Here is a 13,304-nt window from a genome sequence, read left to right on the forward strand (position 1 = left end):
GTAGTACAATGAAAACTTCAAACCTTTGACCTAAGCCTGACAAGCAGACCGCAAAGGGAAGTCTTTACTTCCCTCAAACTTCGGTCAACGAGGGCGATCTCCACGTGGATATTAACCATGTGAAACGGGCCGCGAGTAAACAACATAGAGTCATAATATACGATACAAGTTAAGAAACTAAAAAAAATATTCAAACTCAGGTCTTTACCTGTAGCCTGGCGACCACTTCTCCTAGATCACTAAGTATATTCTGAAAGGTAGTTGTAATGGCTCAACTAATGGAGGGTTGTATGTCTATGAGTAAGTAACCAATTTGGAAACGTACCTTATAGTTAATTTTAGATTTTTACTTAATCTAATACATTTTTCATCACAATGAGGTTATGACCTCTTCTGTGATCTCAACTTAGGCTGTTGCTAAGCCACAGGCACTAACCATTTTGGCGGCCGGTGTGAAACATCGCCAAGCTAAAATGCGATTTCTGTTGATTTCTCTCACAAAATTAATGTTTTTTTATACCTACGGCTCGGATTATTCGTCAATTGAACTGTACCGAAGTAAGCTTTTGTGCATATTTAGTGATTTTTTTAATTTATATAGTCATCAAAACTTAGCCTAGATTGCCGTACGCTGTTAAGGTTCGCTTGGAGTAAAATATTCCTTACGTGGGGTTATTTATTATATTTTGTATGTTCCCGAATTGGCAAACTGGTAGAATTCTCCTTTCGCTGGGGAGAGCTTGTAGTTTCGAACTTCAAAGGTATATTTATTTGTGATGCATCTATCAACAATTACATTAAAAGGAATTGAAGTAGATATAAAAAACCTGTTTCCACATTGTCATGCAAATACGTGTATTCATTCACAGACCTCAGATTGTAACTACTGGTATTGGTAATGATCATGGCGTAACAGGACTGGAATCAGCAACAGGGTAATTCATTTTTTGTGGCTAGCTGCTTATTAATCCCTATGATGGAGATATATTTCTTTACGAAAATATACTATACCTCCCTTGAGTAATATAAGGTTATTCAAAAAATACCAGGATTTATGTCGTGCAGCGGAGGTATTGTCCGTCCCATAGCGTCGAGGACAATACCCGAAGCGTACGATGCACGATGTACGAGGACATAAATCCCGGTATGGTGTGAAAACCTTATTAATATACACCGCTTTAGCCCAATTTTACAAGGGAAAAAATCAAAATTAAAGCGGTTTAGGGATGCCCGTCGCACACTGCACTGAACGATCGGGAGGAGACTGGAAAGCGTTCAGCGCGTCCGCTAAGCGCACAGAACGAAATTTCAACCCGTGAAGCGCAATGGCCGTCGTAGAAATTGAAGGTCAGCAGCATAATTTCACTTAGGGACTGGACGTAAATTAGCAGGGGGAGGGCCGGGGGATTTGGGGAGGGTCACAATTTTTTGAGCTCCTCTAAGGGGGAGGGTCACAAATTTTTGGGCTTGTTGTCGGTGCACTAAAGGTAGAAAGCAAATTGTTTGTATAGACAATTATGCTCACATGACATCACTCGCACACTGCCTCTTACTTTCTATTAAGTGCTCATTCCCAACTCTCTGTGTATCTCTTCCCCACCATTATCTTAAATAGGATTGTCTCTCTTGTTGCTATTATTATCGCCATTAAGTTTATAGCAAATCCAATCTATTGTTCCTCAGCTAACCCGTGGCACTCTGGCTGCCCAGTGTACATTTAGTGTGTTTCGTTAATAAACATTTGACAGTGTTTTTGCTAAGATTGGGGAACATTGGGAACCCTGGTAAAATTTCTGTTGTCCGCTAGTATGACTGCACTGATATACCAAGGCTAACCCTGGTAAAATGACTTGGGAACCCTGGTAACATTTACCTAGGTACCACCCTTAACAAAAACACTGCTGGATATTACCACAATATCTTGCATTGTTCCACTGATGTAGTCAATCTTGAACCTATAACTATTTGACAATATTATTTCTCATTCCACTTTTTGTTGATCAACAAAAGTTCCCTCTCTTTCATAAGCCACTTCCCTTTAAAGTTTAAGGCCAAGCTCCACCTTGCATCAGTCACTTTATAGGTACATGAATTTTAGTTTTTAGAGATACTATTGTTTGAAATTAAGAGTAAGCTTTGGTGTGATAATTAATAATTTTGATTCCAGAAAAGTGATTTTAGTATACTTAAATATTTCGGTACAGTCATCTAATTGGTATGGCTACTTGTGGCATTTTTCAAGTTTATATTGGCTTTACCTCGTGGGTACTATCTTTGGAATGGATAGTGTTCATTTGTGTTGTGAAGGCAGGATATATGACATTTGTTGAAATTTAATGTGGGTAATTTATACAGTGAATCAGCCATGTTGATCACGTATTCAGATTGAGCTTGATTAAATATGGTGATATCCAAATGTCATTTCAGAATATGGAGACTTGATTGGTCATGAAATAGTGTTTGCCACTTCTGTGTCAAATCAGGATCCAGTCTATCCTCTATTACTAGGCTGCTTTCTGTGATATGTTTAAAATGCAAAGAAAAGCGGCACAAAAATTGACAAAGTATTGTCAATGTTAAAACACCATAATTTCACACTATAGCATTCAATCCATGACCATACTTTGAATTGTTTGCTTAAATTATTGTTTGAATAGGCATAGCCTTTCTGTTGACCTTTCTCCACAAACAGGGCAACATGACCAAAATTTCTCATTGTCTACTGGAACACATAGTACATTTTGTAAAACTGGATTTGATATGAGTGCAATGAGCACATGTACAGGTATTTTCAGTTCTCTGACTACACAGGTCTATCAGGAATATTATAAAATCCAGTGAACAATGGGGTCATGCACACATGTAGTTCTATATCTGTACCAGGAACACATTTTAAACATACATTGTACTTTCCCATATTTCCTCCCCATGTAGAGATTGAACTGCTCAATACATTGTACATGACCATATATCATTGTTATGGAGATCAGTGTCACATTGTATTTCCAGTATTCCCTAAATTGTCAATGTGATACATTCCAAAATTATGAATTTCACTGATATTTTGATAAATATTAAATTATAATTTCTTAGAAAAAATGGCAGGCACTTAATATAAATGAAAACATTTGAAGAGCATTACTTATCACAATCACTCTTAATGGAGTATAAGTGTGCTCTATTCCATTATGAGCCAATTTGGGCATTCATTATTGGAATTATTGGACAGTCTGTTGAATCATAACATTCCGCATCTGCAGTTCAAAGCCAAGTGAAAGGGTACATATTTACTGCCTACTTTACATGATATATGCCATTGACTTGGTGTAGCAGTCTAAGCCCTACGAGAATGGTAAGAGTATTCAGCTATTGGCTGCTTTGATTGCCTCCAACAATGCATACTCATCACTCCGTTGCAACCACAGTCGCAACGCGAAGGCCTATGCACCCGGTAGAGAGAGAGCTCTTTGGGGTAAGTAGTCTTTGCGTAGCGACGGTGGTACACATATCCTCCTAGCGTATGGCAATATTGCCGTTGTACCTCAATATTTGGACTGCTGTTTAGGTAGGACATCAACTTGATCAAACCCTAAAAGGCAAACCCTTCAGTTTCGGAACTGCAGCTACATAAAGCAATATATGATACCACGGTACTACCAAAAGAGTGTTGTAGCTCCTAGCTTTGTATGGCAGGGCTGTGTGTTACCAGCGTTATACGGCCTGTGGTAGGAGGCCTTATAACGCGCGCTGGTAACACATAGCCCTGCCATGCAGAGCTAGGTCAATGGTGATACTGATACGCTCCTGCTTGGGAAAACAACACCGAGACTTGTGAATTGCAATATCAACATCCTTCTGATCCTTAATATATTTTTCATAAGCCAATAAGTCAATCATTTAAACATACAGACCTTTATTTCCTAAAAATGATAGGCTAAAATGTACAGTACGTCCCAGAGAACTTCTTGGTACAGCGCGAAACTTGAAAACAAACTTGTATGCGTTGAAGGTATTTGAATATTTTTAGAATGATGTTCACAGTCACACTTGGAAGTAGTGACAATTTAGTCAAGTTGTAAGTGAAACATATTTGTGAAAATCATCATTAAATTAAGTACTTTCAATACTTAGACCTCAATCCAATTTTGACAGTCAGGAAGAACGGACAGAAATAATTGAGTGAATTAATGACTTACATGACGAATCTCTGACTTAAAATGACGTTGAAATTACTGTCATTTTCCAGAATACATGTACGTACAAAGCTTGCAGGTCAAGTGCAGAGGGTCAAGTATGATGTGAAATAGGCCCAGAAGAAAGTTTTTAAATAGCTTTGAAACAAGCGGACCGCCAGTCTTGTTCAGTGGTCATCTAGTACCAAGACTTTAACTCTTTCACATAATGCTATGCTTGGTGTCTACCTCTATTGTGTACAACATACCGGTACATGATTCAACACTCAGCAGAGGACTGCATTTTCATATTGGAAATATTTGTGAGTTCAAATGGTGGTATAATCTTACATCCCTGTTCAGAAATGGCTAATATTATGATACTTTGGACAAAGCTATTTTTGTCAACATTTTACAGTACTATCTTGTCAATGCACCAATTATAAAAATATTCATTGCCACCATTTTAATACTTCAACAGTGCAATGGTCATGCTGCTTCAGACTTGAATTAAAAGAATCTGTACTAGATATGTACCAAGTTAAAGGGACAAAGTTGCTCATTATTGATATTATTTTGCCATTAAAATTTCTTTTGATAGATTATTCTCACTGTAATATGCTCACTCTCTGGTTATTGCAATTCAATTCTCACTTTTTATAAGGCACATTAACATGTGAAATTTACTGTGAAAATTTTTGGTACATACCTTAAATCAAATTATTAAGTGACCACATGTTATATCCATGCATGCATATGAGTTGAGCTGTGACAACCAGGGATTGCAATAAAGCCCATTTCAGTGAGCAGCAGAAAAGCATATATATTCAACGGAAATTAAAATGACCAAAATTTTGTCAAAAATGAGTGACTTTGTCCCTTTAATGGCCAATGAAAATGGCTAAATTCCATGTTTGCTGTTTTGTTAGTTTTGCCTGTCAGTCACTGTAATTTGAAACAATGGTGTATGGACAAGATGTTGGTTTTGTTGTTTACTTTGCAGGTCAGAGTTATATAAATTCATAAGATTTCAGAATTTTTCAGTATTAGCTGCTGTATTTTAGCATGATATGCTCTGTATTGATTCAGTTTGTCAGCCTAGCTTGATGACACTTTTGAGCAGTGGTGTCATTTTTGTGTCCAGTGAAGTCTTAAACTGTTTTTTGTGGTTTGTTCCACATTTACAAGTGTGCTGACAAAGTGGAAAATAGAGCATTTCATCAAACTTGTGCAGAAAATCAAACAATGAATTAATTTAATCATAGAGTTAATCCTATTGTGTTCCCCAGAACAATCCACCCATACCACACTGGAAACAAGAATACAAGTACTCCTTTATCTGGTGATTGGTTTACTAAGTTAACCTGTCCACCCCCAATTCCCTGTAAACAGGTCCACACTCACCATTGATAACAATGGGATTGGGCCAAACCATGGTGGTGAAAGGGTTAAACAGTGTAAGAGTTAAACAGTATATTAAACCATTATCATAACAATCAAAATGCATATTGTGTAGGCAGAGAAATCAGGGGTTCCCTTTTATTAAAAGTACTGAAATCTGTAGCATAGAATTATCGAGATTTTTTCTACAAGATTAGTTTTACCCATGCTGGTCAAATGGGACTGACACCATGTCATTGAAAGTATTCTTAGGTAAGGCTGACATCCATATCTAGACTTGTTCTTGTCACAAGCAGAAGCAAATAAAAAATTTGCAGACATCCCTTGCTGGTATCCATCTATATTGCCCTGTGTTGTAAATCCCTACCTCAATTTTTGATCGTTGAAGATTCGATCAATTTGTAATATTCTATTTTTTTGAAACTAGGGGAGGGTCACAAATTTTTCAGCCTTGCTTTGGGGGAGGGTCATAAATTTTCAGCCTTGCTTTGGGGGAGGGTCATAAATTTTTGGTCACTCTCTTACGAAATCCCCCCGGCCCTCCCCCCTGCTAATTTACGTCCAGTCCCTTAAAGTCACAGGTTTTGGATTGACCCCTATAATTTTCGTGAATTACTGAATGTTTAGACATATGTTTTTTGTTAAAAATTTAAATCATTTCTCCTTTTACCAGCGTTGACGTAAAGGTGTTTTGAGGTCAAAGGCCGAAACTGTACGACGAAACTCAATAGGTTACAGACCAGGGCTCGAAATAAGCGGTAGTTCTGCGTCCACGGACCACCAACTTTTCTCTGGGGCTACCAAAATCCATGAAATGGTAGCCCAGACGAACTACCAAAGCCTTGGACCTGAAATTCAATCAGTACTTGGCATGCCGTGTCGGGTCCGTCACTTTGGGAGGAGCTAAATGCAGTCAAACTACACAAAAGGGCATACTATGACTTTGTTATGCAAATTACGAAGACGACCTGCTATGCGGTGTAACTTTGCAACAAAGTTTCGATATCTGAACTGACGCATGACGTACTTGAATGGCAGGCACAGGAAATGACGGCCAATGAAAACGCATTTTCGTTGCATTTGATCATAATGTATACGGATCATGTAGTTAACGCTTTTCTCGAATTCACCTTGTTCTGAAGAGGCTTTTGTTGCGAAAAAATAAAACAAAATAAGAGAGAGAGGAAAAATTTAAATGCAGGGCAGAAAACATAATGTCTCAGCGTTGATCTATTTTGACATGAGCGAACCTTCCCTGTCATCTGTTTTAAATTGTTTGCGGTAGCTTCTAAGAGGTCAGTCAATCAGACATTAAAAGTACAGGATTGATCTGGCTGAAAGTTTTGCTACGTCAAGAGATGTGACACTCATGGATTTACTTGACAATGAGAATACTAATCACCACCAAGATTGATGGGCCACGCCGAACCTTGGCGCCGCCCCTAGCTAACCGAGTGAAGGACTGTAACACAACTACCATGTATGACATTACAGCTACACACACTCTTACCCAAACAAAAGAATCTGATAAGACAGTAAAAACACAAGACGCGCGTCTCCAGGTACCGTACTTCTTGCCCGACAGTCTTCATCATGAATCCCTATGAAAGAATGTGCTTCAATGGATTTCTTGCGAATTTAAAATACACATTAAAGAGAGAGCATACTACGTAACTGAAAATGTTTAAATTACATAATGGAAATAAGCTGCGTGTATATCATGTGACGAGGTGTAAACAGAAACAGGGATTTCCCGTAAAGTCAAACAAGAAAATGTGTTTGTTTCCGATAACCAGACGGACCCTAAACATGTTTTTCGAGTGAAGTCTCTAAATTTTATTGTGATTTATAGGTCTTAGCCATCAAAGAGAATAAAATATCCCGATCGTCCTACCCTAATTTTCGTAACACATTGGCCCGGGGCAGTGGTTACGGTACCGGGCCCACTATCAGAGGATGGTGAGTTCGACATCCGGTAAGTGCAGAGTAACGGACTTATCGTCGAACGATGGTTAGTTCGAGACTCTAACAAGTTCGACATTGTAACACTGAGTTTTGCCCCTGACCAAGGCACTTTACTCCCCATTGCTCCCTTGGGCAGTGGGTTATGGGATAGATGATTGATGAGAAAGGAAACACACACATTCTTTTAATTGACCTAATATTTCACTCTATTCATTTTGACGCAATAAAGGTCAATAAAATTACCCTGTTTATGTCATAAATATTCTTTAATACCCAAAAATAAATGTTAGAGTAAAATACTGAACGCGGAAAAACGTTTGATCAAGAACAATTATAAGAATTTTAACACACTGTCACCTAAAACGCCCGATTGCCAATTTCCAACAGAGCCTTGTAAGAGAATGGAGTAGTTTATTGAGAACATGGCCACATGCGAAAGTCAAATGACCCACACATTGTTTACTCAATAGCCAACAGCGGTAAACTCATTGACTTAGGGAGGCCGATGGCGATGATACGGTGACAATGACTACATATGAGTGTGCAACTCTTATCCGTGCACATATAGTTTCGCTTAGCATAATAATTACTTTGAAGTCACTCATCTTATCTCTTTTTTACATGTGTATTATGTTCGAAAGCAGACACGGCATTGATATGAAAAATATTCAATTACCAGGAGTTATGTAAGTAAAAACTCGCTTGTGCCTATGTTTCTTTCTCCGATACCAGGCAAATTTATTGCCGCTTTTGTGGAAAGATGTTGTCTTGCGGTGAAATTGAAATTCATATTCACGAAAACGCAAGCTACAATGATAATTGAGTTAAACCTAAAAAGTAGACCAGGAAGCGAATTCGTCAACCTCAGACAAATCTGACAGAAATTATAAAACTACCATGGGCAAACACCATGAAGGCGTTATACACTACGAAAATTATAAATCTGAAACTAAATTCAAACCTTGTTTTAACTCATGCAACCACTACTCCTACTCCTATACTCTACGTACTGGAGCCATGATGTCATAGAGTAACTCATGGAGCGTGCGTCACCAGGAAGATAAATTTTCCTCATGCTTTGGAAGGCTCTCAGATTCAACTAGTTTCAAGGGTACATTTACTATATATAACAGCATGTCAGGTATACCAATGCGTCATTCTGGTTGTACGAGCGCTCACGCTTGCCATGGTGGAACCCAAACATGTAATCCTAAACCCCAACATGTAACATGCCATCTTATTCATTTCATAATTTCATGAGAAACTGCAGCTCTTTACAAGCTTTACACTTCATTTAAAATTCCGTATCATGCTTTTCATCCATTATTCATGTCTAGTTAGAGCATATCGGTTCGTCCTATGGTGACATATCATGTTTTCCGGGAACTAATTGCAATCATACCAATCTGTAATCCGATAACACTGGGTCAGAATTCGTAATACAATATTTGTAAACATAGACACAAAACAGCACAGAACAGACCCAAATAACCGGTACACAAACAAAGTCACATTCATGTAAGAAAGATATATCGACCTCTGGCCAGAAGACCAAGAAGTGATGTCAGGTCTTTCAAAAATAGTAAGCGCATCCTGCCCCACATGTAGCACCCGCCATATATCAATCTGTAAGTCAAATAGGTATAGTCACTAACTAAGGCCCAATGTCACTGATACCATCAGCGATCATTCGATTTTTGTCTACCAGCTTGCGATACCTGCCAAAAAGCGTTTGAATGTAGAAATAAGTCTTTCTCTGGTGTGACCTTGATTTAACAGTTTGTAAGAAAGATGGCCATGTCTTAGTAGAAATAACAAGCAAACATGTGCCCGGAGGAAATAATGCTTGAATAACGTTTGAACCATAGACCCTCCCTCGAGAAATGTTTTTCTCGACGGCCTAAGCTTGAACCAAAGTGCATGTTCGTAAATTATGTACGGATCTATTCTGCCGTTTCAAAATTATGTGACTAAATGTTAAACCTGTATAAGGACACACTTAGTTAAAAAAGTTATTGGGCTCTTTTCCATATTCAAAGAAATATCCACAGTAAAAATGAAAAACGCAGGAAGGTTTAGTGATAAATGTATTTGTTCATTTTGCATATATTTCAACATTCCTTCAGCTTGTGTTTCCTGTTATTTGTGTTTTTTAAGTTAGTATTATTACAGAAACCACTTCATCAAAAATTATTTGATGTATACTCAAGTATACTGCCTACACGCGAAGCACATTCAATTTGCTTCGTGAAAAATTTAGCAAAAATAGTTCATGCGTGATGTACAATTTGTTTTCTCTAGAACTACTGCTGATTATATCAGTGACACATCACATATTGTTCCATTTTAGGCTTATTGACATCTTTGTTTATGTACTCCTTCGCAGGAAAAGTTGTTCCCGATCGCGACAGGCAATTAATGTTATCGATTTGTCGACAAGTGCTATTTATTATATATTGTACCGCCAGTCTTTGTTTGAGTTGAGACAACAAAATTCACTGGGTTTCTACATCGATTGTATGACGAATGACCAACAAATTCTACATGTATGAATTTGTGCATTCAGTAAGTGCACACAGTAATAATGCTATAAGTTTTAGCACATTTGCATATACGTGTTTAAGATAGGAAATCCATACAAAATAGTGTTACCATGCAAAATATCAAAGTACTTTTGATATCAACATTTTCTATTTGAAATGTAAATGAAATGCGATGTTTATAACAACCAACACTTATAATACATGTATGACAAATGCAGGCTAGGTTTATTAAATAACCAGAAATAAGCTATGTACATATCTTGAACAAATCGTGGACAATACATATCTCCTACTCATACAAATTTGTGATTTTTTAAGTGTTCTAAATGACAAAACCTTCTTAGGGAAGCAAAGTGAATGGAAATTGCTCAGGACGTAATTGAGAGCTGTCCACTTGTGTTCTTAACATACAATCGAACTCTGCTTTTAGGTGATCTGGTGTTGTTATCTTAAACCATGATTAGTCCATGGAACAATATTGGTACGGACAGGAAGCAGGAAAATAAGTGATATCTCGTCTTTAAGGATGGTAAATACTTAGGGTTATTACACGAAGTTTGGGCGATACCGCGTCGTATTCGAGTGGTGTGTCCGTATTTTGACGAGTTGCGCAGCAACGAGTCAAAATACGGACACATCACGAGAATAACCCCTTTATCATACATGCATGCTTTGGTTATGACTGTTTTCCTACAGACGCTCCGAAATTAGCGACGAAATCAACTTGAAATCGACCTTGCTTCCTCCAGGCTGTACTTATAAAAAGTTGGTTGCTAAGGAGTGATGACAACCGTATCACTTCTTGATATTATTCCGCTATTGGGCCATTCCACTTCAAAGGAGGGTTTATGGAGCACTTTTAAAGCAAACAATTTAAATATTACGATGTCGACACTGGTTTTCACAATTTGAAGAAGATTTATTTTTAGTTTAAAATGACGGTGGATGTAAAACATAGGCGGGAGTTTGTAAAATGGGTGTGTTTTCGTGTTTTGATACATAATCTCATCCCTGCGTGAAAGTTATGAGGCCGCCAAAATCGGGTCAAAATACTCGCGCCACGCTCAAACTCTATCGAGTATGAACAGCTGAGAGCACAGAGCAAGCAGCTCTGCGACATCTATGAATGCACATACAGTGGATATAATACCCGTACCAGTCAGTTTATCTCGAAGAATTATACATGTTCCCAGACGTCAAATATGCCGAATTTACCATCTCAGTAAGCGGATTAGTGAAAACATGAAGTGAGTACACTGTAAGCTGTAGTGTCGTAACTCGTTCGTGATTTTTATTTGTTGCTGTACGAATAAAACATTTCAAAGGTATTTCCGTCGTCTGCTCGTATATTTTCGTTCCTGGCTTGCCTAAATAGAACTAAACTTCCTTTAACAACCTAAGCGAAAGTTTTACTTTCCCTAGATGGTACATTGTATCTGAAACCCGCACCGCATCGGTGCCACCAGACACGAACATGACCTGTGCACTGACAGGTACCAAATATCATGTGCACCTTCAACCTTGTCTGTCGCGAGTATTTTCGTGCGATTGGATTTTCGTGGCTCATTTACGACTCACGGGACTGTAAACGATGTAATTCACCGCTTGTAATTCAAGCTCATCAACAGGAAACTTGTCGTAAAGCGATTCTATCATGATGCTCTGTCAACCGATATCTTTACGTGTAATCATACATCCATGGTGTAATCTTCAGCAGCGTAGACGACACGAAAACACTGCCGCCACGGGACCGGCCGTGAATTGACAGGTGTCGGCAAATTATACAAATTTTCAATACGTTTGTTTGTATGATTTTGGTACAACTGTACTTGTGCCTAAGTGTAATGCCCATAAAGTGACTGCAAACAACATAATTTTGACCATAATCATAATGACATTTCGGATTGTCATTTGTCTTATTCGCTCAGCTGTTTTATATGTACATATACCAACGATGGTCATGCATACAGCGAAGGTCACGCGTACGCGTCGCTGTAAGTAGTTCGGTTACAGTGAAAATATAATTCGTATTTTCACTAGTTAAAATATGGGTTCATATCAGTACCGTCTGAACAATAGAAGAATGGCAATACAGGCATAGCATGTATGATAATGTTCATTTTACCTTTAATGCTATTGGCTAACTTTTGTTAAAGTTTAGATATATCTTTGATTGGCTTTGTATTCTTGCATTTCCTCCCCACGTCTCAGCTTTTGTAAGTTCCATATTATTTGCGGAAAAGTAATTAAATTGTTACTCTGTTTTTGTATTTATACCAAGTGTTTGGAAATGATTTAGAATTTTTAAAATCTGGTTATGATCAAAATTTAATTCATATTGCTTTTTCTTTCCACGACTTTGAAACTCCTACTGATAAAACAAATGAAACATCGCATATTGCTACATTGCTGCTGAATATTGACAGGTTTCTTATCCTTCCCCTGGATGGGAACACTATTTATAATGCTTAAACTTTGATGCTGTTCCCGATTAAAGACAAACGAGTATTGCTCTTGTACACACTTTTAACAATATTACAGCGTTCTCTTACCTGTGTTAATGTAGCACTTATTAATAAATCGACTGTTATCGAATTGTCGACAAGTGCAATGTATTATCTGTTTTGTCGTCTCTCATTTTGAGAGACTTGCCTCAGTTTACTAAGATACTCAGATGGTAAGGACGAGCAACCAACAAGTTCTATAGATTAGTGCGTTCAATTCAGCACACCCACAACTGTTTGTTTATGGTTAATGAATCTCGAATGTGTCCATACAAAATATTAGACAATTGTGGAAGTAAACATTTTACATCTGAAATTTACAAACATTGATAAAATGCAATTTGATATCTATCAATATATATATACATATACATATATATATATATATATATATATATATATATACATGTATATATATAAATATATATATAAATATATATATAAATATATATATATATATATATATATATATATATATACATGATCGGCAATTACAGTTTAGGTTATACTCTGTTGACAATATCTCAGCGCACTGTCAAGATAAACATGGAAAAAATATAATATACTTGAATCTACATAGATTCGTAGTTCTTGTGTTATTTTGTTTATTTTAGATGGTGTCGTTCACATGAAACGTGCACAGAGTATTCAAACAAGGATAAAATGTGACGATTTTCACTTTCACATACTTTTATCAAAGTTTTCAGACGACATCTTTG

The sequence above is a fragment of the Ptychodera flava genome, chromosome 13, assembly GCF_041260155.1.
Source record: "Ptychodera flava strain L36383 chromosome 13, AS_Pfla_20210202, whole genome shotgun sequence".
NCBI classification, from domain to species: domain Eukaryota; kingdom Metazoa; phylum Hemichordata; class Enteropneusta; family Ptychoderidae; genus Ptychodera; species Ptychodera flava.